Here is a 23,557-nt window from a genome sequence, read left to right as displayed (position 1 = left end):
CGAAGTATTGAGCTCTTCAGATCTCTGATCATTTGTAGCACACCTGCAGTCATTCCTGCCTGCTGTCCGCGTGTTCTCCCCTCTCCCTCTTTTTACCATGCGATCCCTGGTACGTGCAGGTGCCCCCGGAGGCCCTGTGTAGCCATGTATGGATTTTTTTTCTATGTTTCTTTATTTATCGCTTTTTGAGAAGGAGAGAGAGAGAGAGTGAGGAGGGGGCAGAGACAGAGAAAATCCTAAGCAGGCTCCATGCTGTCGGTGCAGAGCCCGATGTGGGGCTGGGTCCCCTGACTGTGAGATCGTGACCTGGGCTGACAGCAAGAGTCAGACGCTTAACCGACGGAGTCACCCAGGCGCCCCATCCATGGATGTTTTTGTGAGGATGGGGAAACAGGAGCACAGAGGAGGGTTGAGTTTGTAATGGCCACACAACGACCGTGTTGGGTGGCCCCAACGTGGAGTCTGTCTCCGATTCTCTGAAGGCAGGTTCTGTGTTCCTTCCTCTTGGTGTCTGGCTGTGCACAGTAGGGCTGGTGGGTTGGGACCCAGGACCCTGGGGCTGTCAGTGGAGGGATCGGACATGACAGCCTGCCTTTCCGTTTCCGTCCCATGGGCTCCCCTGAGCTGGTGTGAAAGCCATTTGGGCCCATTGTTCCTGGGGGCCTGAAAACCTCCTGCCACCTCTGCTTCTCACCCCTGCCTCATCCCTCCTGCTGTCCTTTTGATGATGAAGCAGCTGAGGTTTCACTCCTTCCTCTCACTCCCAAACCAGCTCCTTGCCCGGTAAGGGGAGGGAGAGCCCTGGGAGCAGTACCCCAGCACCCTCAAACCTGGAACAGAGTCGAATCCTTGCCGGGAAGGCTCCACCCATGATGCAGAGTCATGGCCTCTGATGATGTGGATGACAACTCACTTCTGCAGCATTTGTGATGTGCCGGGGCCCGGTCTGAGCATTCCGTGGGGTCCTCGCCGCCCCGTGAGGAGACACTGTTTTTACACTCATCTTATAGATGCGTAAGCTGAGGCTCAGAGCCGTTATGAGGCTCCAGACTCCATGCTCCTTACAACGAGACTGCATGGTCCCTTTGGACCCCGACCAGGCCCTAGCTCTCCCTCGTGGTGACTGGCCCAGGACCCGGGGATGGGTCTGCCATGGGGCCCCTCACGGAGTGCAGAAGAGCTTTGTCCCTGAACCCTGGATCCATGGTGGGTCTGGGCCTGCTCTGGGCCTCCTTGGCCCTGGAGGATGCCCTCCCCGGCTTCTGAGGCTGAGCCAGGCCAGCCGGTGTTGCTCCTGTTTGCGGCCGGGGAGTCCCAGCTCCAGTTAGAGACTTCCCTCTTTTGTAGGCTCTAGAAACTCTGAGAAGGGCCCTAAATTGTGGGCCCTCGATTAAGGGGTTTCAGAAGGCAGGAGCCCCAGGGACGCCTTGCTTTGCGAAGCCTCTTGTGTTCCAGGGAACTGCTCTCTGTGGCCACCTCAAGACGAGGTGTTTTTGACAAACGTGTGTCACCTGCATGACACTGGTAAGCAGCTATGCCATGGCCATAAATCTGGGCTTGTGCTGCTGAGTGCGATACCGGCTCCTACATGTGGCTGAAGCACTGCCAACAGTGTCTCTGCTGGTTTGTCTGGCAGTGGGGGGTGCCAGGCTGCTTCAGGACACATCGGCTCCCAGTCAGTGGCTGTGTGCTATGAAGGTCCCAACGCCGACGTCTTTCTCAGCATCCCACCCCCCCTTCCTAACCTTCGCTGGCTCCCACTGGATGTCTCACAATGTGGACACTTTTGCACCCAGTCATACTAATCGCTCTGAAAAGAAATAAAGCGGGAGGAGTGTGCAGGGAGTGACGCAGGCCATTTGTAAGAATGATCTGTGATCTCCGGTTTGTTTACCAAAGCCTACTGGGTCAGAGCCTGAAGGAAATGGGGGGGAGCCGTGCGGGTATCCGGGAAAAGCACGCTAGTCAGGAGAGCTGCACATGCAAAGGCCCAGAGGTCAGGTTGGGTCTTATGGGTTGGAGGCAGGTGTGTCTGGAGTGCAGTGAGAGGCGCAAAGCTGGGAGCAGGGTGGGAGTAGGGAGCATCGTGTGGGATGGTGAGGCATTTGGGTTTCACCTGGAGTGTCATGGAAAGCGGCTGGAAGGCCCTGGGTAGGTCCAGGAAACCGTAGAGGAGGCCAGATGGCTTAGGCGCAGCCACTCCCGGGCCAACTATACCTTGGTCGTAACTGTGCTGACTGTAGATCCTAGCTGTAGAGCAGAACCCAGGTAACAGCAAACATGAGGGCCTGGTGACGGTCCCGAGGCCAGCCAGTCCATCTGTCTGCAGCCAGGCCTCTGCCTATAAATCCTGCCGCCTGTGCATCCTGCCCAGAATGCTGGGATGCTGGGATCAGTTAGTTTCTGCTGCCGAATTACCACCCCGAAATGTAGCGGCTTGCGCCAACTGTTGACTTAGCTGAGCAGCTAGCTGGTCGGGCAGGTTTTCTGGGCTCCCTCAAGCATGTGTGGTCAATGGCAGGGGTCGGCCGATTGCTGGCTGGCTGTTGGCCGGGGCGACTAGGGGCCGTGGTGAGTAGGCTACATGTGTCCCATTCTTCCAGGAGGCCGTCTGGGCTTCTGCACATGGTGGTGCCAGGGTCCCGAGAGGGTGGGCACGCAAGGCCACGAGGCTCTTTGAGGCCTATGCCTGAAATTGGCACGGCATCATTTCCACCACATTCTGTCGGCCAGAGCAAGTCACGGAGCCAGCGCAGATTCCAAGCGGGGGGATCTAGACCCCACCCCTGATGGGAAGAGCTGCCCCATCATAGTGCAAAGGGTACGGAGACAGGGGGGTGGAGGAACAGAGCTGTTAAGGGGTCAACCGCAGTGTCCCGTGTTCTGGAGAGAGGAGCCAGGCAGGAGCCAGGGCCCCGGAACAGTCAGCCATGGCTGTGTCTCTGTCGCCCTGAAGAAACCAGACCCCCAACAATCCAGGACTAGGCAGAGGAAGCTGGGACCATCTGTTCCTTTGTCACCAAATGCCACCTAGCCAGTAGCGATAGACTCAACAGTCCCCATGGAGGTGTCTTTCTGTGGGATGCTTACACCCAAGGACTGCGGAGATCATATGGAACATCGCACACCTTTGGCACCACCTCTTCCAGGAAGCCCTCCAGGCTTCTTCTGGGCTCTCCCAGGCTCACCCCCCTCCCCCCGTCACAGAAGACAGTGTACTTGTGTCCCTCATTGGTGCATGTGTGTGTCAGCCTCCTGAGTCAGAAAGGCCAAGGCCTGAGGCCGGGGCTGTGTCTCACTCACCCCGAATCCCTACCCCTAGCTGGGAGTGTGCACTGAGGATGAGGCTGGCAAGGTATGGGTGTACTGGGGACCTGCATTCAGTGCTGACTCACAGTTGATGTCTGCAAGGGAAGGGGAGGGTCACTGCACCTGGTAGCAGGCCCCAGATGAGCTCGGCCTCGAGCCGGGACGGGGGGTGCTGGGAACGGATGCTGGATGCAGGCGGCAGCCAGAGCTCAGAGGAGCAAGGGCAGAGACCACAGTCCTCTTGCAGACAGAAATGGGTCTCAAGCTCTGGGCGCCAGCACCAAGGCAGGAAGGCAGCCCACAGGAGAGCATGCAGAGAAGCCACTCTGGGTGTTCAAGGCCAGCACTGGACAGATGGAAAGGCAGGCAGGGCCTGCCAACCCCGAGGAAAAAAGAAACATCAGCCACGTTTGGCTATAGTCAGCTTTCGTTTACTGGAGTTTCCCTTGCCTGAGATCCACTGTACCCAAAATCAATATTATTAGCATTAAAAAAGAGAAACAAGCCAACTAGGATGTAGCACCCCCGAATGCACTGTGGTTTCGGTGCCATCACAGCGCAGGAGAAAAATCTTCATCACCTTCTCATGCATACCAGAGACAAGGGAGGGAAGAATGGCGGCGGGGGGGGGGGGGGGGGGGGGGGGGCGGTCTTCACGAGGCCTGCAGGAGTGCCTCCCTGGGGCTCATAGTGAGTTAAGCCAGCCAGACCTGCGAGTGTGCCAGCTCGTCCTGCCCACCTGGCGTCAGCACCATTGCCCCGGGCTGCGCCGGGCTGTCTCCCTTGGGGAGAGAGCTTGAAGCTTTTGCAGTTTGTAGTGGTCTGTTGTATTTAAAAACCCGAGCATCCCAGAGTCATAAATTACCTTGAACTAGTTTGCTAACCCTGGCGACTCGGTACAGCGCCTTCTCAGAAGCGGCCAGTTATGGAACGGACTGAGTGAGGCATGGCCCGGTCCCCGCAGTGAGGCAGTATGTGCCAGGCCTGGCGTGGATGGTAGCCACCCAGGACCACGGGGACAATGCAGGGAGGTGCCGCAGGCCTGTGCACGGCATTTCTGTGGAAACGCGCTCCAGAAGGGAGAAGGGTCTGTGAGTCCGTGAAGTGGGATTCTCACTCCAGCACGTGGTCGTGACATCTGTACCACATGGAAGAGGCAGAGCGCACCGTGTAGTTCAGCATCTCCTGTTACATCCCTGCTAGAGGATCAGCTCCTGCTTGCACCTTTCCAGGGATGGGGGCTCCTCACTGCCTGAGACTTTTCACACTGACAGGAAGTTAGCTTCCCGCAAATTCCAGCTCCATCATCTGGGTCCATGTTCTGAATCCATGCTTGCAACAGCCTGGACAGAGTGGGAGGCCGTTGCAAGGCTGCTGGCCAGCTAGGACGGCTCTCCCAGCCTTTCCTCCATTGCCACAGCCCTCTGGTCACCACAGGTGCTAAAGGGCCCATCTGGTTAGACATTCCGAGTGTTACCCCTGCACTGCAAGTTCATTGGCCACGGCAATGTTGACATCAAGAGAAACACGTGTCATTTCCTTATCTCTAAAAGAGCTCCAACCCCCTCCCCGTTTTTGTATTCAGAAAGCAGAGGGGTGACCCACACTTTCTGGGGTCATGGGGAGGAGATTCAGGTGTGAAGGGAGCATCTGCTTGTAATGTGGGATCCAGTTCCAGGATCCCCTGGCGTTCCTTGAAATTTGCTGGCGAAACAGAACCCATTTGATGTTCAAAACCAGGCTTCCAACAGAATGGGACAGCTGAAACACCCCAAAAATGGACAAACCACATGAAACAGGTTTTGAAGACACTAAATGAACATCAGGCAAGAATGGACACTGATCCCTGAGAGGAAGGAAGTGATCTCTGTGGTGCTCTGAGCATCTTCCTGGGGAAGAGGTCATGACCCAACTTGGCAGGTGGTGTGTGTGTCCGTGTGTGTGTGTGTGTGTGTGTGTGTGTGCGTGTGCATGTGTAGTAAGGGAGTGGAGGACAGAGCCTGGAGTCCTCCCTGAGTTAAAGAGGTGGAGCTGAGTGTCTGGAAAGACCAAAGCAGCTAGAGCTCACCACAAGTATCAAAGAGGACTGCACGGCATGAAGGGAGTACTCAGGACATCTGCAGAGTTTCTCCCTTGGGTATTCAGTGGAGTGCTGGCTAGAACATGTGTGAGAGAAACTGGGAAATCAACTATCCAAAAGAAGTCGGAGGTAGCAAGTGTCTGCTCTTACCAGCCAGACTAGAAAACCTCATGATGCCTGGGACATTGGCTAAAGTATTCTGAACAGACTTGCCCCAGTAGTAGGAAAGGATTAGCCCTAAGCCAAGCACTGCTGAATTTGACAACCTTAAAAACAAGACACTAAAGGATCAAGTTATTTCCACATAACTTACCATGTCCCAGAACAAAGCTCAAGGTGGTTTAGAGGAATACAAAAATATCCAGCAGGGCGAAATTCACAAAGTCTGACATCCAGTGAAAAGTTTTATGGCATGGAAACAGGCAAGAAAATATGACCCATATGAGAAGAAAAATTAATCAGACTGGCCCAAAATAAACACTGATGCTAGAATTAGCAGAAAAGGCCATTAAAATAGTTATTATAACTGCATTCCATATATTCAACAGGTTGTGTATAAACATGCAAGATTTTTTTTTTAACTTGTAAAGATTAAACTCTAATGCAGTCACAAAAAATATTCAAATAATTAAAAAAAAGTGTTAGGAAAAGAAGAAAAAGAGAACAAGGAACCAATGAGATAGAAAGAAAACAAACAGATATGTCTAATCATTTCAGTATTCATATTAAATGTAAATGGCCTAACTACACTAATTAAAAGGCAGTGATTGTCAGATATGGTGGGTTTTTTTTTTTTAATGTTTATTTTTGAGAGAGAGAGAGAGAAAGCAAGCAGGGGAGGGGTAGAAAGAGGGAGACACAGAATCCAAAGCAGGCTCCAGGCTCTGAGCTGTCAGCACAGAGCCCAACACAGGGCTGGAACCCACAAACTGTGAGATCATGACTTGAGCTGAAGTCCGGCGCTTAATTGACCAAGCCACCCAGGCACCCCAGATTAGATGTTTTTAGAAAGCAAGAACTATGTACTACCTACAAGAAATACCTTAAATATAAAGATGAAAATATGTTAAAAGTAAAAGGATGGAAAACAGATGTAATAAACCAGGGGCCACCAGAAGGAAGCAGGGCTCATGACTGAGCCAGAGAAGCCTAGGGGAGCCAGGAGCTCCCATGGGAGGTGCACCTGAGAGATCCTCTGCTCATGAGTCAGGGGTGGGGTCACTGCCCATGACATTTGCCAGTTATGCCACCAATGGCAGTCCTACCGGTGCCCTTTCTTGAGTTCTGTGTGTGAGCCCTGTCTACCTCTTCACAGTCTGGGCATCTCCGGTTTGCACAATTGCAATCCACTGTGGCTGTGAGGGGAGGGAGGATGGGAGGTGCCACTAATAGCCCCACTTTCCAGAGGAGCCACTGCTCACCACCTGTCAGAGTCCTGTGGGTCTTTATTGAGATCCATAGACTATTCTGGCAGAGCAGGGCCTCAGAAATCATTGAATATGAGCCCCCCTTATAGGCAGACAAACTGAGGTTCAGGAGTTGAGCACAACTTCCAATGGTTAACATTCTGGAGTCCTAGACTTCCCCGCTTTAGGGGCGCAGTTTGGTGAGCTCATCAAGACCCCTAGAAGCTGCCCTCCCCCAGCAGTCACAGCTTACTAAAGCAACCAGGATGACCTGATCTATAAATGGGGTCCTGACGATCCGCTATCACCACCCTCCCCCTACCCCCACAAGCTGCTCACCCTCACAGCCTTGCAAAGGGGCCATGCACCCTAATGTGAGCCTCCTCAGGGCACAAAAGGGTTGCCAGACTGAGGATTGGAGGGAACCCACACTAAACAGCTGGATTGGCCTGAGTGGGCAGCATCTCTTGGGCTGCTCTTGTCCAAAAGCTGCCATACCCCGATACAGACAGAAGTGAGCATGCCTGTGTTCCAGCAAAACTTGACTTACAAAAGCAGGCAGCAAGCCACATTTGGCTCAAGACCCATAGTTGGTCAGCCTTTGTTCTACATATAGCAAGTCCCATGATAATCCAGATTGATCAGCCTGACTCCAGGCCAAGCGGCAGACCTGCTACGGGCCCAGGGCAGAGTAGGGTACTGGGGGGCGCAGAACTGGGCCTGGGTTCCATGTTCCGTCACACACTATAATCCTAGCAACTTGCTTGACGTCTCCGGGTCTCACTGTCCACACCTGGAGGCTGGATCCGGGGTGCAAACTCAGAGCTGCTGGGGTCACATTACCACATAACAGAGAAAGGCTGGCTGGTGCGGAGACTTGGGCCCATCTAAGGACTCAGCTGGCTTCTCCATTGCCGTCAATCATCGCTGATAGGGACACTGGCCCCCAACATTTCAGAAGTCACAGGCCACATTTAGATGTGAACCCTCGTGGTTGTATGCTGGCCACTGACGCAGGCCAGCCTGACTTGCGTGGGGCCGACCACACCCACAAGCCGTGTCCCTTTGCTACCCCTCAGCTCAGGGCTTGTCTGCTTTTACTAGGGGACAGAGAAGACTGGCTTTCCCAACAGACGCTGTCTTCAGGTTTGAAACGAGTTGCGGGGGTGGGGGGGGGGCGCAAACATTACAAATAGACTCCCTTGCCTCACCCGTGCGCCTGTGTTCATTTCCACCTGGTAATAACCTTCCAAGGCCTTCCATGTTGAGCTCACATATCTCAGACTTCGCCTGTGCAAAACCTTCTTGGCTGGGTTTTTCTTAATCATTTGCTCAGTGGGTGTATTATTTGACATGTAATTGTCTTCCTGGGAGATTAACTTTCAGGGCCCTGAATGGTCTTTATTAAAATAAAGAGAGCGGTAAATTCCAGCCCTGTCCCATGGGGCATGCAGGAGACCCAGCACACCTCATACTGGGCGCGCGCATGAAGACGTTCCTCTCGGTGGGAAAGGGTCACCAGCCTGCACGTTCTCCAAGCCCTCCTCCTTCATTAGACTGACGCTGAAGGAGTGAAGGAGCTCGTGGTGGATCCGAGGAGTTGGGATGCTGCTGCCCCCTGGAGGGCCCAGAGCCTGGTGTCGTGGTGAGGAGGATGTGGATTCGCGTCCTAACCTATCCAGTAACGAGGCCATGTGACCTCGGCAAGGTCCAGCACTCTCTGAGCTCCAGGGTCCTGGGCAGCAAAGTGAAGCCGCTGGTGGGGACCTAGTGGAAATACTCTTCCTGGGAGTCTGTGCTGAGCTCCAGCTTTGAGAGCACTGGTTATCCTGCAGGGCACAGTTAGCGGTCTGCGACCCACATGCTGCCTTACCCCTGTGTGTCTCCTGAGTGTGCAGCTCTGTTCAGCTCCTGGTTCCCCTCCCCAGCCCCTCTATGCATTCATTCATTGTCTCTTTCCTTCCTTCCTTCTCACACTCAGTCCATTCTCCACTGGACAGCCAGAGGGATCCCGATAAAAGCTAGGTCAGTGCCAGCCCCTCAGCCCCCTACCATGGGCTCCCACCTCACGCACAGTGAGAAACAGCGTCCTCCCCATAACCCTCATGGTCCTGATCATCTGCCCCATCATCCTTCTGCCCTCATCTCTTCCTGCGGTCACTGGCTGGGTTCCAGGCACACTCCTGCCCCAGGGCCTTTGCACTGGCAATGCCTTCTGCCTGGCTCACTCTTCCCCCCGGACACCTGCGTGGCTCCCTCACCATCAAGTCTTTACATAGTTTCATCTCCTGGGGGCCTTCCCTGACCAGCCTGTTTGTACTTGCAACATTAACCCCTTCCCCTGAGAGGGTATTTCTATCCACAGTGCCTGTCACCTTGTGCCAGATTTGGTTTACTGTCATCCCCCTCACTGGAAAGTGGACATCCTGCAGGCAGGCCTGACCCAGGGCAGGTGCTAGGAGCTCTTGCCTGCCTCTGGCAGACCTGGATTATTTCCACCCAGCCTTGAGGGATGTGGTCTTTAGTTTGGATGGAGGGCCCATTTCAGTCTCCAGCTGCCTTAGCAGTGCCCTGAGCCCGGGGTAAGTTCTGGAGGGCTGCACAACGCCCAGCTCACCCGGCAGCCCCTGGTCTCTTCCCTCCATTGTCAGAGCCAGGAATTCCGCAGCCTGGCCCAGTGCCCAGCCCCCGCGATGCTCCGCTGATTCAGCGGAGGGGAGCACCTACTTCCTGTGGGCCAGGGACTCTTAGCCCCGTTCTTTCCCTTTTGCTCTTTGTAGATCGCACAGCCCCAAAGCAGGCCCCAAGCCTATCATCCTCCAGAGACAAAAACAGCCGGTTTGTGCCTCCCTGGCCACCCCTGCTTGTCCACTCAGGACTGGCCTTGGCCCTGTTGTGCCCTGGCTGCCCAGGACCTTGACAGGTGGCATCTCAGAGCACGTCAGCTTATGGGTGCACAGCTCTGCGTAGGGCCTTGGTCCCTGGGGCAGCAAGCACCTTATCCCTACAGGTGCCAGGAGGGTCCGTGCAGAGTAGGGTGGTTCATTCAAGTCGTGTCATGCGTCCATATGTCTGTCTATCCTTTCAGTAAATAGTCACCAAGCAGCTGTTCTCTGCCTGGCCCTGCTGTGTATGCTGGGAACAGGATGAAGCCCTGTCCCGATGGGGCCAGCCTCCCCTCTCCAAGCCTTAGGGCCCTCCTGTGTCAAATGAGAATAATAACATTGGCTTCCCAGGAGGCTGTGAGGAGTACATGAGACAGATATAGAACAGAATCAACAAATGTTTTCTGTCAAGGGCCAGACAGGAAATACTTTAGGCTCTGTGGGCCATACAGTCTGTCATCACCACTCAATTCTGCAGATGCCCCAGCCATTGACGACATGTCAACGGTGGGTGTATGGCTGCATTCCAGTGAGACCTTAGGAAAACAGCCGGTGGGCCAGATGTGGCCTGGGGGCCGTGGCCTGCTGGCCTCTGGTGCAGAGTGTCTGGGATGGGCGCAGAAGGGACAGCTGCTGCTCTAATCATGGCCGATGATGATGGTGGTGATGCTGTCCTCCTCTGGGACCCAGGACTACAGGAAAGTTGCGGTCTGGGGTTGCAGAGTGCTGGGGGCAAAGCAGGCACGAGGTGAGCGAGATTTCAACAGCACCGCGTTCTGCTTCCATCTGTTTAAGCCTCATTTAGTCTGTCTGGGTTTCCCTGGAGCCGCGTTTAATCCCTAACAGGGCAGGGTAAGTTCTGGGAGAAGGGAGAGCTAGCACTTAACTCACGGCCGAGGTCGGCCAGGAGGCCCCACAGAGGCGGCTGATCTCACCCTGCCTGGTGCCACCACTTTGAAGCAAGCCTGGGCTGTGCCCTCGGGGGCAGCTGAGTGCAGGCAGGGGCCCGGCAGTTCTCATGCGTCCTGCTTTATTGCCCGAGAGACTCCTCCGCTGGCACTGTCTTTTTCCCTGGTGCTCCGAGATCCCTCTGCTCATTGCTCTATGCAACCCTGTCTCAGATTGTGTTCTAAATTCTTCTTAATTAAATGTTTGCCTCCTCCCTCTAGACTATGAGCAGCTCCTCCTTCGGGAAGGGAAGAGGAAGAATTAACATTAATTGAATGTGTGCCACGTGGAGGCCTTGGGGACGAGGAGTTCAAGGAGACCAGAGAGGTCACATGCCTGCCCAAGGGCACACAGATTAAGAGCCACGGAGCTGGGATCTGGAGTTGGGACCCTCCCTCGCTCCGTCGCCCTGCATGCGCTCTGTCTCATCCTGACAGGAGAGGCCAGGCATGAGGAACACAAGTTGAAGTCAGAGAGGCTGGGGCTGAGAATGCCTGCTCCCACCAAGCGTCAGGTTGCTCATCTGTAAATGGGACACAGCGACGGTCACCACCTCTCAGAGTGATCCTAAGGATCCAGTGAGGTCTGGAGGGAGGGAGGAAGAGGGACAGAGAGTCCTCACCCTGTCTCTTGGGGCCCGAAGGTCACTACCGCTGGAGACTGCCCAGTCAGCCCCATGCACACCCTTCTCCCTGAGCTGGAGTGTTAGCGGCAGGCCCTTGTGCGTTATGTCCTCACACTGTCCCTGTGCCAAAGGAGTGCCTTCCAAAGAGCATGCCCCCGTGGCCAAAAAGAGTTCTGAAAGCCTTCCTAGGAAAGTGGGGAGCAGGAAGGGGTCTGCTCTTTGCCCCTACCCGAGTCATTGACCGGTTCCCAGGTGGGCCCACAGAGAACCCAGGAAATGGTACTTAGCTACAAGGTGGGGTGTGATGGCCTTTTGTGCTGACAGAGAGGCCAACAGAAATGCTGTGCTGTGCTGTGCTGTGCTGTGCTGGGAAAAGCAAAGCCCACGCCACGTTGGAAAATCAGGGTTCCAACCCACTCTTTTTTTTTTTTTTTTTTAATGTTTACTCAGTTTTTGAGAGACAGACAGTGAGTGGGGAGGGACAGAGAGAGAGGGGGAGACACGGAATCCAAAGCAGGCTCCAGGCTCCCAGCCGTCAGCACAGAGCCCGACACGGGGCTCGAACCCACAGACCGCAAGATCGTGACCTGAGCCGAAGTCGGACGCAAACAGACTGAGCCACCCGGGCGCCCCCCAACCCACCCTTAATCCTGGCACCCCATAATCAGCCTCATCGTCGTCCAGCGTGATCAGTATCCCTACCACCGCCCTCGTCCTGTGCCCGTCGGAAGCCAGACTGCCCCACGTGCACTGTGTGAGGGTCCAGTTCTCTGGGTCCCTTTCGAAGGATGGGGTTGGAGGGACCAAACAATGTGCTCACGTGAGGAGGTGCTTTTTATTTTCCATTTCCTTTTTAAAATCTACATAACATAATATTTGCCATTTTAACCATTGGTGTGAGGTGGAGAGGCATAAGTAACCGTCCCCACCATCCACCTCCGGAACTTTTCCATCTCCCCAAACTGAAACCCTGTCCACATTAAACACGATCTCCCCAGGCTTCTCCCCCGCCGCCCCCCGCCACCGCGGCGCCTGCAGCCACCATTCTGCTTTCCGTCTCTGAGTTTGATGACTCTAGGGACCTCATGCGAGTGAAGTCATGCAGTGTGTGTCCTTTTGTGACGGGTTCATTTCACTTCGCATAATGTCCTCAACGTTCATCCACGTCGCAGCGTGTGTTGGAACTTCCTTCTTTTTTAGGGCTGCGTGATACTCTATCGTATGGCTCGGTCACGTTTTGTTCTCCCCGTGCATCCATCGTTGGACACTTGACTCGTTTCTGCCTTTCAGCCACTGTGAATCACGGTGCTCTGAGCGTGGTGTAGAGATGTCTCTTTGAGACGCTGCTTTCCATTCTTCCGGGTACCTGCCCGCAAGAGGAGTGGCTGGATTGTAATGATAATTCTATAGTAAGTTTTTCGAGGAACCGCCCTGCCGTTTCCCACAGCTGCTGCACCAGGTTACGTTCCACCAGCAGTGCACGCATTTCCCCCGCATCTTGCCCAGTGCTGTTCTGGGTTTTGGTAACCGCCATCGATTGGGTGCGAAGTGGTATCTCATTGTGGTTTTGGTTTGCATTTGCCCAAGTTGAGCATCTTTTCATGTGCATTCCGGTCGTGTGTATCCGTTCAAGCCCTTCATACGTTTTTTTCATTGGGTTGGGTTTTTTTCTTGTTGAGTTTTAACAGCTCTTTATTCTGGATCTCAATCCCTTACCAAATTCATGATTTACCAATATTACCTCTCATTCCGTGGATTTTCTTCTCACTCTGTCGACATGTCCCCTTATATACAGAAGTTTGTACTTTTGATGATTTCCGGTGTAGCTGTTTTTTTTCCCTTGGGTCCTGTGTATGTTTTGTCTCTGACTGCTTTAGTATTATATCCAAAAAAATAATAATTGCCACACCCTGGTGTCATAAAGTGTCATAAAGCTTTCTGTATGTTTCTTTCTAAGATTTTTATAGTTTCAGTTCTAATGTTTAGGTCTTTGATCTGTTTGAATTAATTTTTTTTATGGTGTGAAGTTTGGATCTGACTTTATTCTTCTGCATGTGGAATCCAGTTTCCATGACACCATTCGTTGAACACTGACCTTTCACCCTGGAGTGGTCTTGGCTCCCTTGTCTCAGACCATTTGACCGTGTATGTGAGGGTTTATTTCTGGGATCTCTGTTCTATGCTGCTTTTGTAAAGTTTTATTGGAACATGGCCACACCATTCACTTATGTATTGTCTACAGCTGCTTTGGAGAGAAAACAGAGTCAGAGTAGCTGTGACAGAGAAAGTCAGGCTCTGGGGGCAGCTGGGTGGCTCAGTCGGTTAAGCATATGACTCTTGATTTTGGCTCGGGTCGTGATCTCTTAGTTTCGTGGGTTCAGACCCAGCATTGGCTCTGTGCAGAACCAGCTTGGGATTTTCTCTGCCCCTCCCCTACTCATGCTGTCTCTCTCTCTCTCTCTCTCTCTCTCTTTCTCTCAAAATAAATAAATAGACTTTAAAAAGAAAGAAAGAAAGAAAGAAAGAAAGAAAGAAAGAAAGAAAGAAAGAAAAAGAAAGGAAAGAAAGAACATTAGACTGCCAAAGGCAATATTACCATCTGACAATATGGTCCAGTCTCCTCTGCCTGCATGGCTCTGGGACGTGAGCTCCCTGGATGGCTTCTTCCATGTTCCCCTGGCAGGCAGTGCAAGGTTCACCACCTAGTAGGTGCTCCACCACCTAGTAGGTGCTCTGCCAGTGGTGTGGGTTTGTTGCCTTCTGTTGACCGGGAGGATTTTCAATGGCCTCTGCCTTGGTACACTTCCAGACACATAGTGGCAAAGACGTTAAAGTACTACAGGACCTCTCATTCATTCCCTAGGGGCCCTTCGTTTTTTCCCTGGTGGCCCCTCCTTCACGCCTCAGGACTTCTCCTTCCCTATTGATTTGGCTAGAGGAGAAACTGAGATGCATAGTTGAACTATTTCACAGCATCCTGGAGGCTCCCTGCTGCACCAGATGTTAGCCTTTTAGTTGCTGAATTTGGGGAAAGTGGGGAGCAGTTCCAGGCGGGCAGCCAGGCAGTGGGAGGGGCTCAAGGCAACTTACCAACCAGACAAGGGTGTTTTACTGGTTAACAGTACCGTGAATAGCACTGAGGCAAAGGCCTAGAGCAGGCCATGGTCCATGGGCAGTGCCCACGCCAGGCGCCTGGCCCCGGCCACTTGTTGGGGCCACAGATGCAGTCACAGGGGCCAATGTGTTCTGACAGCCTCCAGTCCAGGTGCTGGAGTGTTCCACTCCCCAGCGCCTCTGCTGGCGAGACAATGCATTACCGCCCCTGCTTTACAGATGAGGAAATATGTTCAGAGATTTATCTGCGGTCACAGAGGGAATGGGGACACCCCCCCGGGGACATCTTGGGGGTCCAGACCCCTGAGGGACACTGTGACTCAACCCCATTTCTTGCAAGACTCCCATCCTGAAATAGGGCCCCGCCGAGCACCCGGACAGGTAGAATGTCCTGGAGCAAGAAGGGAGAGGACTTGGCCACAGGAACAGGAGAGGGAGTGCAGCGGGGATGGGGGAGGGGAACAAGCTAAGCCAGGCCAGGCCCACATAGGCAGCAACCGGACGGTCGGAGGATTTCATTGCCCACTCAACCATGGCACACCCCAGCTCAGAGATCATCTCTTCTGGCTCCCTTTAAACAATAGAAAGAAATCCAAACCTCCTGGCCTTCAAAGGCCTCACCGAGCTGTCCAGCGCCTTCAGCCCACCTGCCCAGCACCCTCAGGGCTCGCCCCCGCCCCCACCCTGCCCCCCTACCCCACTAGCTGAAATACCACCTTCTCTCCAAATCTCCCCGGTGCTTGGCCCTCCTCTTTGGCACTCCACCATCTCTTCCGGGTCACACGTTCTGAAATTTTTTATTTTCAAAATGTCAAACCCATGGAAAAACTGGAACAACAACATGATAAGTCCTCCTATAGAACTTTGCCTGGGTTCCCCAACTGTCAGCATCTCCTGTGAGTGGCCACTGCATCCCTCCCTGGGAATACACACCAGTCTATACCTTTTGCCAACCGGCAGGCTGTAGATGCTGTGACAGCCCACCCCCCCCCAACACCCGAGCACAGGGCTGCCGTCCTGGGGAACCTCACCTAGGAAAAACGACACTAACTCAGTAACTTCATCCGCAGCATTCAGGTTCAAAAAACAACACAGGAAGTCATCCTCTAGATGACCAATTAAGGCTGTAACGGGGCTGACGTGCCTTTTGGCCAGTGTTCCCAGCCCAACGGGCGCCTGCTGACTCTGTTTGAGGTGTATCCTGGCAGAACTGTTTTGTGCATCGTCAGGTACACACGAGCATGCAGCTGGTGGCGCTCTGCATACATCTTCCTCTCTCATAAATAGAATTACACTGCGTGCGTAATGTTTTGCAACTGCCTTTGTACTCCCGGAACTTTTCCACATGTCATCCTGTGTCCCTCAGCATATCTTTGCCAGTCCCCCACGGAAGCTCACGTCCAGCTTGCTTTCCTTTTATTTGACCAGCCCTCGCCACATCGGCAGCGTGGCCGGCTCCCCAGGGAGCCCCCTTGCTGCCAGCAGCCACCCCCCCCCATCCTGCAGGAGACCCTAAAACTCCCAGAGTGTTGAGGTCTCGTGCCCTCGCCGCCACAGCCCCCAGGCCGAGGACAGCGTCCAGCTCCGTAAACAACACCAAAAGGCAACGTTTGAAGGATCCTCGTTCTGCACCGTGCTCTCCTCTGGGTGCTGCGCCTGCTGGTATTTCTGTAATCCTCCCACACCCTCCGAGGTGGGCAAGCATTACATTCACTTTACAGATGCACACGCCAAAGCCCAAAGAGGTCACCGAGGTGGTCAGTGTCACAAGGCAGTAAGTGAGGTTGGCTCTAGGGTCTGTGCATTTAACTACTGCCCCTTCGATGTGAAACCAGCTCAACTGAATTGAACCCACCCACCCCAGCAACCAGCTTCAGTGTTTGTCCTGTCGCTACTAGCCCCTGCCTTCTTGCCTCACCCCCAGACCCAGGCAAAGGGGCAGCCCACCGGGATACGTGTCTGCCTCCATCGCCTCCTCCAAGCTGTGTGACCAAAGCTGGCTACCCGCCGTCTCTGAGCCTCGGTTTTCTCACCGTGAGTGGGGCTGGCAGTGGGAGACCCTGTTGTGGAGGCTGACCTTGGGCAGCACCCCACCGCTCCAGGTGAACAGTCAGGAGCCTGATAAGAGGGCGTTCCCTCCCCCAGAGAGCCCTGTGGGGCCCAGCTGCCTGCCACCCAGTGACTGATGTTCAGCTGCTGCAGCCCGAAGCCAGAGCAAGTTTATGATGCTCTAGCTGGTTTTTAATCACAGCAAGATGAGAATTTGGCAGATTCAGACACCGATTCGTGCGACAAACATTGTCTGGTGTCTCATTTGTCTTTCTCTGGCTTCAGTGGTGATGCCGGGGGGGGGGGCTTCCACTCTGGGGAGCACCCCCCCCCCGAAGTCCCTCAGGCCTCTTCCATCTGCCCATGCCTACTGAGCACCAGCCCCAGCCTTGAGGGAGAGGGACGCAGGGACTGGCCTGGAAGGGATCTCGGAAGCCCCTGCCAGGAGGCTCCCTCCGTCTGAGCGTCACTGCATGCCTGGCACAGCCCACCTTCTGCTGGGTTGACTGTCTGGCCCACCCCCCAGGGGTGTCACCGCCTAAGAGGCTCTGTATCTGCAACGGCAGATGCTCAGAGGTGTCCAGATCTCCTCCACTCAAGCGTCGCCTCCTCAGGAAAGTCCTCCCTGACCACCGTAGACAGACTGTTGCCTTCATGGCTCTCAGGGCTGGGGCAGAGTTTTCCCCACTCTGTCTGTCGGTTGTCTGTCTGACCACTGACAGTGGTCACCATCACCTGCATGGCACTTGACCCATGCTGGGGACCCTGATAGGACATTTACGAGTGTAAACAGTCCCAACAGCCTCACTCTTCGGACGGGACACAGAGAAATTCAGGAGTTGCCCCAGGCTACACAGCTCAGAAAGAGCCAGACCAGCTGGTAACGTGTGGGCATTCCTGGTCTGTGCCACACTCCTCAGGGGGCGAGGACCCTGGTGGGCACTCCATCGGCATTTGTGAACTGTTTCCCTGGCAAATGCTGGTCCACGTGCTGGGGGCCTGGGAGGAAGCTGTTAACTCTGTGCATCATGGACACAAGAAAGAGACGGGGGCGGGGGGACAGCAGAAGAGGGATGGCATGTCAGCTTTGCCACAGAGGCTGAGTAAAAGTCCATCTGGCAGATGGGCAGAAGGAAGGGCAGCCCAGGCAGGGGGAACAACATTTGCAAAGCATGGCAAGTGCAGGAAGCCGCGATGAGAGTGGAGGGCCACCCATGTGTAAAGCACAAAGGTTGGGGAACATGGCAAAAACAAAATCACTCAGTGTACTAGACAGCTCAGGCTGATATGACAAACCACCACAAGCTGGGGGCGTAAGCAACACACATTTATTTCTCACAGTTCTGGAGGCTTGGGAGTCCAAGGTGAGGGGGGTCAGTGAGGTCAGTTTCCGGTGAGTTCTCTTTCTGGCTTGCACGTAGCCGCTTCTTGCTGTGCCCTCACGTGCCTGAGAGAGGAGTGGGGTCGTCGGTCTCTCTTTCTCTTCTTGTAAAGACTCTAATCCCATGGGGGCTCCACCCACATGGCTTCATCTAAGCCTGTTTACCTCCAAATACCATCATATTGGGGTTAGGGTTTCAACATATGAATTGTGGGGGACACAAACCTCCAGTCCATAACACGCGGCTGTATTAAGCAGAAAAAGTTGTAATACAGGGGGTCAGGAGCCTGCCGACATCACCAGAAAGTCTGGAGGTACAGTCCCTCAGGAACCAGCCCAGAGCAGCACTGCAGAACTGGCCCGGATCAGCCTCTGCCACAGTCACGAAGGTGGGGGGTCAAGAGGCTGGCGCTGGGCCCCCAGATGCTGCTGGAGGAAAAGCCAGACCCTCCTCCCAGACACAGGAGATGAGGCATAAGAGCAGGGAAGGGCCTGGGCTGGGGAAGCGGGGCGAGCAGCGGGGCATATTGACCCATGACTATGCGAGGTCCCTGAAAAGCCCAGGGAAGGACATCCCAAGCCCTCGCTGCAGGGAATGAGCTCTCTAGCCTCTGCAAGGCAGGCAGGAAGTTGGTGTGGATGCTCTCCCTCTCCAGCACACCTCCCTGGGTGGTGGGGGCCCCAGATTGCTTTTTCCTTCCGTGCTTCCTGGGCTCTCCAGTCCCCTCTGACACTTCTCTGCTCAGGGATGACAGCTGAGCGGGTAATTCCCCCCAGCCATCCTCATTGTTCACTGCAGGGCCTGCTGGCTGTTCCCTGAGGAAGCTCTTTAAGACGATTCATTTGCATCTCCCTTTATCCGGTGCCCTGCCCCACCCAGTGTAAATCTCCAAACCCACTGCTGTAGAAGCAGAGCATAAATCTGTCAGGCCTCTGCAGCTGCGGCGGTGACCGTGGCTCTGCGTGTCCCAGACGCTCGGCAGTCCAGGAAGTGCCTATGGCTGGGCTGTCAGGCAGCTTTTCGGGTTCAAGAGACAGGAAGAACTTTGGCCAAAATCATCCCAAGAGGATTAGATGTGGGGTGAGGGTCAGGGCGGCCTAGTGCAAGCGGGAGCCAGGCCAGCACGACGGGGGCTCAGGAGAGGAAATGCAAACAGGCATGTTGCCTCTGTTGGAATAACTCAGCCACAGGTGTAGGCGTTTTCCAGGTGACAAAATATTTCAAACCTCGGGAAAATAAAAAGAGCCTAGGGGCACCTCTGTGGCTCAGTCAGTTAAGTGTCCGACTCTTGATTTCGGCTCAGGTCATGATTTCGTGGTTGGTGAGATTGAGCCCCACATCGGGCTCTGTGCTGCCAGCACGGAGCCTGCTTGGGATTCCCTCTCTCCCTCTCTCCCTACCCCTCCCCAGCTCACACACACACACACACACACACACACTCTCTCTCTCTCTCTCTTTTTCTCTCTCTCTCAAAAATAAATAACCATTAAAAAAAAACTAAAAGACAAGAGCTTATACTTACATGGCACTGCCCGTGTGCCCAGAATCATTCTAAGACACTGAATGAACCCACCCACCATCCAGATTAGCTGGCATTTATTTTATTTTATTTAAAAAAATTTTTTTAATGTTTATTTTTGAGAGAGAGAGACAGAGACAGAGACAGAGACAGAGCATGAGTGGGAGAGGGGAAGAGAGAGAGGGAGACACGGAATCTGAAACAGGCTCCAGGCTCTGAGCTGTCAGCGCAGAGCGTGATGCGGGGCTTGAACCCACGAACCACAAAATCATGACCTGAGCTGAAGTCTCACACTCAACCAACTGAGCCACCCAGGCGCCCCAGAATAGCTGGCATTTATATTGTGCCATAAAAGGGGGGCAGGGAGAGGAAGCTAGTACTCTGGGGCTGCCCCCGCCCCTGCCAGGGTGGACGGTCCCTCACACATGTATGTGCATTGGCCATAGAGTCCCCATGCATTGGAGGACCGTGGCAGACTGTGTCAGTACCCTACGCCCCTGCAACCCACGCTCTGGACATGCCCTTCCACAGTTGCTGTCGAGAGGTCTATATCCATGATCAGAGAGCCCCAGAGGGACATGTTAGCCCTGTGACCCCTGAACTTGGAGGAGGCCACTCCCTCCCGACCTGCATCCTGTCCATTGTCACTCACATTGACCTTCAAGATGTTTCCCAACTCGGGGGCTATCACCTGCCGGCTCCTCTGCCTCAACCCCAGCAGAGGGGCTGTGTGGTCCAGAAGTTACCGTTTCATTTGTGGGCTTTGCACAAATTCTATCAGACGGCACTTACCTATTTAGCACCGTGCCCTGTTTGGATCCCTGTGGTGTTTTCAATCTTTGGCCGCGCTAAGAACGCCTGGAGAGCCTACACGCACATGCAAAGGTGTGTCCCATGGCTTCTCGACCTTGCAGCCATTCGGCTCAGGATTCTAAACTCAAGAGGGCTATGTGTCCACCCTGAGCTGGTAAGGGAAGCTCCCACCGAAGGCTGAGTCAGCAGAGGAGTGAGGACATTCCCTCAGAAGGGGAGTGTTTGCAGGAGGGGAGATGGCTGTGCGTGGCTGCCTGGTAACACAGGGAACACGCTCACCGCAGCCTGGGGACTGCAGACCGGAGGGCGGTGTGGGCATTTGTAACGAAGGGGCCCCCGAAGTGTCCACAATTCTGACCCATAATTCTGCCTCTTGCAATGCTCCTGAAGGATCTCCTCGTAGACGGAAACGAGGAAACGGCTGACAACATAGCTCTCGCACCCCCAAGTGTCAGCAAGAACACTGCTCTCTGAAAATAGAGGTTTCCGTTCATGATTTACATCCCAGCCACATACTGGTGTGGAAGGGAGTGGTTAAAAAGGAGAACGCCTGGGTGGCTCAGTCGGTTGAGCATTGACTCTTGGTTCTATGTCAGGTCGTGATCCCAGCATCGCAAGATCGAAGCCCCACACTGGGGCTCCACGCTAAATGTGGAGCCTGCTTAAGAGTCTCTCCGTCTCTTCCTGTGCCCCTCCCTGGCTCCTGCTGTCTCTGTCTCTCTCTCTCTCTTTCTCTCTCTCTCTGTCTCTCTCTCAAAAAACAAAAGTAGAGTTTTTAAAACATGAGGCAGAAGGATGCTCATGAAACAGTGGTCACGAAAAAGCTAACACAAAATGCCTTGAAAAAACGACCAGTAGAAAATTCACAAAAAGACAGAGTGGTTCATTCCAGGTGGTGAGATTATGGGTGACTTTCGTTTCGTTTGTACTGTGCTGTGACTTTCTAGGTTTTTAGAATTTAAAGGCTGTAAGGTATCAGTGGCAGCATGAGGGGCTGGTCCCCTGGGCTCACTGGGTGAAGGACCCGGGAGCTTGGCTGCAGGCTGTGACAGGCCAGGCTGGCACACGGCGTGGGGAGGGACGGGTCCCTCGCGTGTCTTGCTGAGCCACATTCTGAGGCCAGCTGGCAGCGAGCCAAGGGCTCCATCATCTCGTCCGTGGCCACGGGGGCTTACCTGGAGTGACAGACCCAGCGGCTCAAAGTTCTGGGAGATCAGGCAGTCAGAGGCAGAGTCCTAGACCTTGAGTGGAGGTCCTGGCAAAACCATACTGTTAAGAAAGCACTGACCACCCTGAGGCCATATTTGGGGTTCCCTCTTGATGTTGGGCAATGCTTCCTCTTGGAACGTGAGTAATGGAACCCGCTTTGGTCCTAATCCTGTGATATCTGTCACCTACCCGCTGTGTGGCCTTTGGTGAGGCACTTGACCTCTCGGAGCCTGTTTAGTTCCTTCGTGCATAAAACGGAGACAGTAAGTCTCACGTGAACTGATTCCTGGGAAGATTAAACAAGTAGGAAGCATCTAACTGCCCGCTGCCTTTACTTCTCTGAGTGATTCCTAGAGGGCCTGGACTTTGCCATTAGAGTGGGAAATGGTGTTGCTTTTCTCTAGCCACTGCCCTGATCAGCCCTGGCTCATCTTTCTTCTGGCTCCTGGATGCCCTCTGGGGTCACACGGAGGCCCCGAGGCCTCTGTTCCCTGGTGGCCACACCTTCTTCACATCAAAAATGGCAAAAGCAGCGAGGAGTGACCAGGCATCTGCCAGCTTTGTGGCATCTCACATGTTCACCGTTGCTTTGGGCTGGCATTTCATTAAGATGTAAGCCTTCCCATAAAACCACCCGACTCTTCAACTATTTTCATCATTTCCGCTAACTCCGCACGGCTGGTTAGCTTTAATGGGCCACGGAGCTGGCATTGGACATCTCTTCTCAAGCAGATCTGAGATGATGTATTTGGGAGAGGTGGATGCACCCGTAGGATTGTGAGGGTGTGAACTCCAAGGCCTCGAACTTCCATAATGGCTGTTCCCCCCACCCCCAGACGTCTGTTCGGCCACTGGTTTTATGAATGTGTTTGGAGTGTGTACTCGGGGCCCAGCCACGCTCCACGGGAGTGGGAAGGGGACTTCATCTGATGCGGATGAATCGGGGGCCCATGGGCCGCAGCCCCCTGTAGGAGGCACCAGGCAGTGCAGATCCGTGGATTCTCCCCCCACACCCACTCATGTGCTCACAGCGGGTTAGCCCGCTGTGCCACAGGGAAGCAGCGTTGCCCCAGGGTTAAGGGCATGGCGTGGTGAAGGCTGAATCCCCTGCCCAACTCCTGCTGCTGTGTGACTTTGGGCACATTACTTGGCCTCATTCCCCGGCACAATTTCGTGGAGCTGTGCTCAGGATTAAATGCGTAAAGAGCTCAGAACCATACTTGCATATAGCAAATGCTAAAAAAAAAAAAATGGAGACTGATTACCCCAGGCCAGATGCTGGGTTCCAAAATAAGAAGGGTCCTGTGCCCCAGGAGGTGGCATGGGGGTGGGGAGGCAGACACACGATGCAGAGTCACAGTGGAGGTAGGGTAGTGGGGGGAGGTGACAGGGTGGGTCACAACGGGGTGTGGGCAGCGGGGGCGCCGGGGGTGGGTCACAATGGCATGTGGGCAATGGGAGTCCCGGGTCCCCTTCCAGGGACTGCCCACCTGGTGGGGAAGGAATGAGCTGGGTGGAAACACTCTGGATATCACCCTCTCTTTCCTGTGCACCCACTGGGGACCAGACCTCAGCCGGTGGATGTCCCAGCTCTCCCTACCCCACCCTCCCCCCTCCTGTCCCCCTCCTCCCTTCTGCCCTGGCTCCGGACTCACCTGCTCTCACTGGCCACAGGTGCAGGCTCCATCATGGCCCCCTTCCCTTCATGTCTCACTTTGGCCACCTCCAGAAGCGGACTTGATACTGAAAAGATCAAGTATGAAAAGCTGAAAAGATACTTTGTATGATATCTATCTTGTAAAATCTACTGAGACTTAACTCGTGACCTAACGCAAAGACTGTCTCAGAGAAGGTCCCGCGTGCCGTTATTGTTGGGTGGGGTCCCGTGCCCGTCTGTTAGATCTGGCTGGGCTACCGTGTTCTTCAAATCTTCTGTGTCCTTACTTACCTTCTGTCTGGTTGTTCTGTCCATTATTGACAGTGGGATATTGAAGGCTCCAGCGATTATTATAGAACTATTTTTCCCCTCAGTTCTGTCGATAATGGCCTCTCATTATGTGTGTAAATGTTTATCATTTTTTCTTCTTGCTGTACTGAACCTCTTAATTCATATAAAATGTCCTTCTTTGTCTCTTGTAACATTTTCTCAAATTTTCTGCATGACTATCTTCTTTTGCATTTAGTTGATTTTTTTTTGTAGTGAAACATTTTAATTCCC

The 23,557-nt window shown here is 54.0% G+C and overlaps 1 long non-coding RNA gene across 1 annotated transcript; it reads right to left on the bottom strand.

The window, feature by feature from the left end:
- Positions 1-12,050: 12,050 nt before the first annotated feature.
- Positions 12,051-14,683, bottom strand: LOC123606073. Its single transcript, XR_006716081.1, has 2 exons — positions 13,850-14,683; positions 12,051-12,619 (listed from the first exon to the last, which is right to left on the bottom strand). It is a non-coding gene; the product is annotated as an uncharacterized LOC123606073 (long non-coding RNA).
- Positions 14,684-23,557: the final 8,874 nt, after the last annotated feature.

This window comes from Leopardus geoffroyi, chromosome A2, assembly GCF_018350155.1.
Source record: "Leopardus geoffroyi isolate Oge1 chromosome A2, O.geoffroyi_Oge1_pat1.0, whole genome shotgun sequence".
NCBI lineage: Eukaryota > Metazoa > Chordata > Mammalia > Carnivora > Felidae > Leopardus > Leopardus geoffroyi.
Note: the sequence above shows the minus strand (reverse complement) of the source record. Positions and strands in the feature narration are given on the sequence as shown.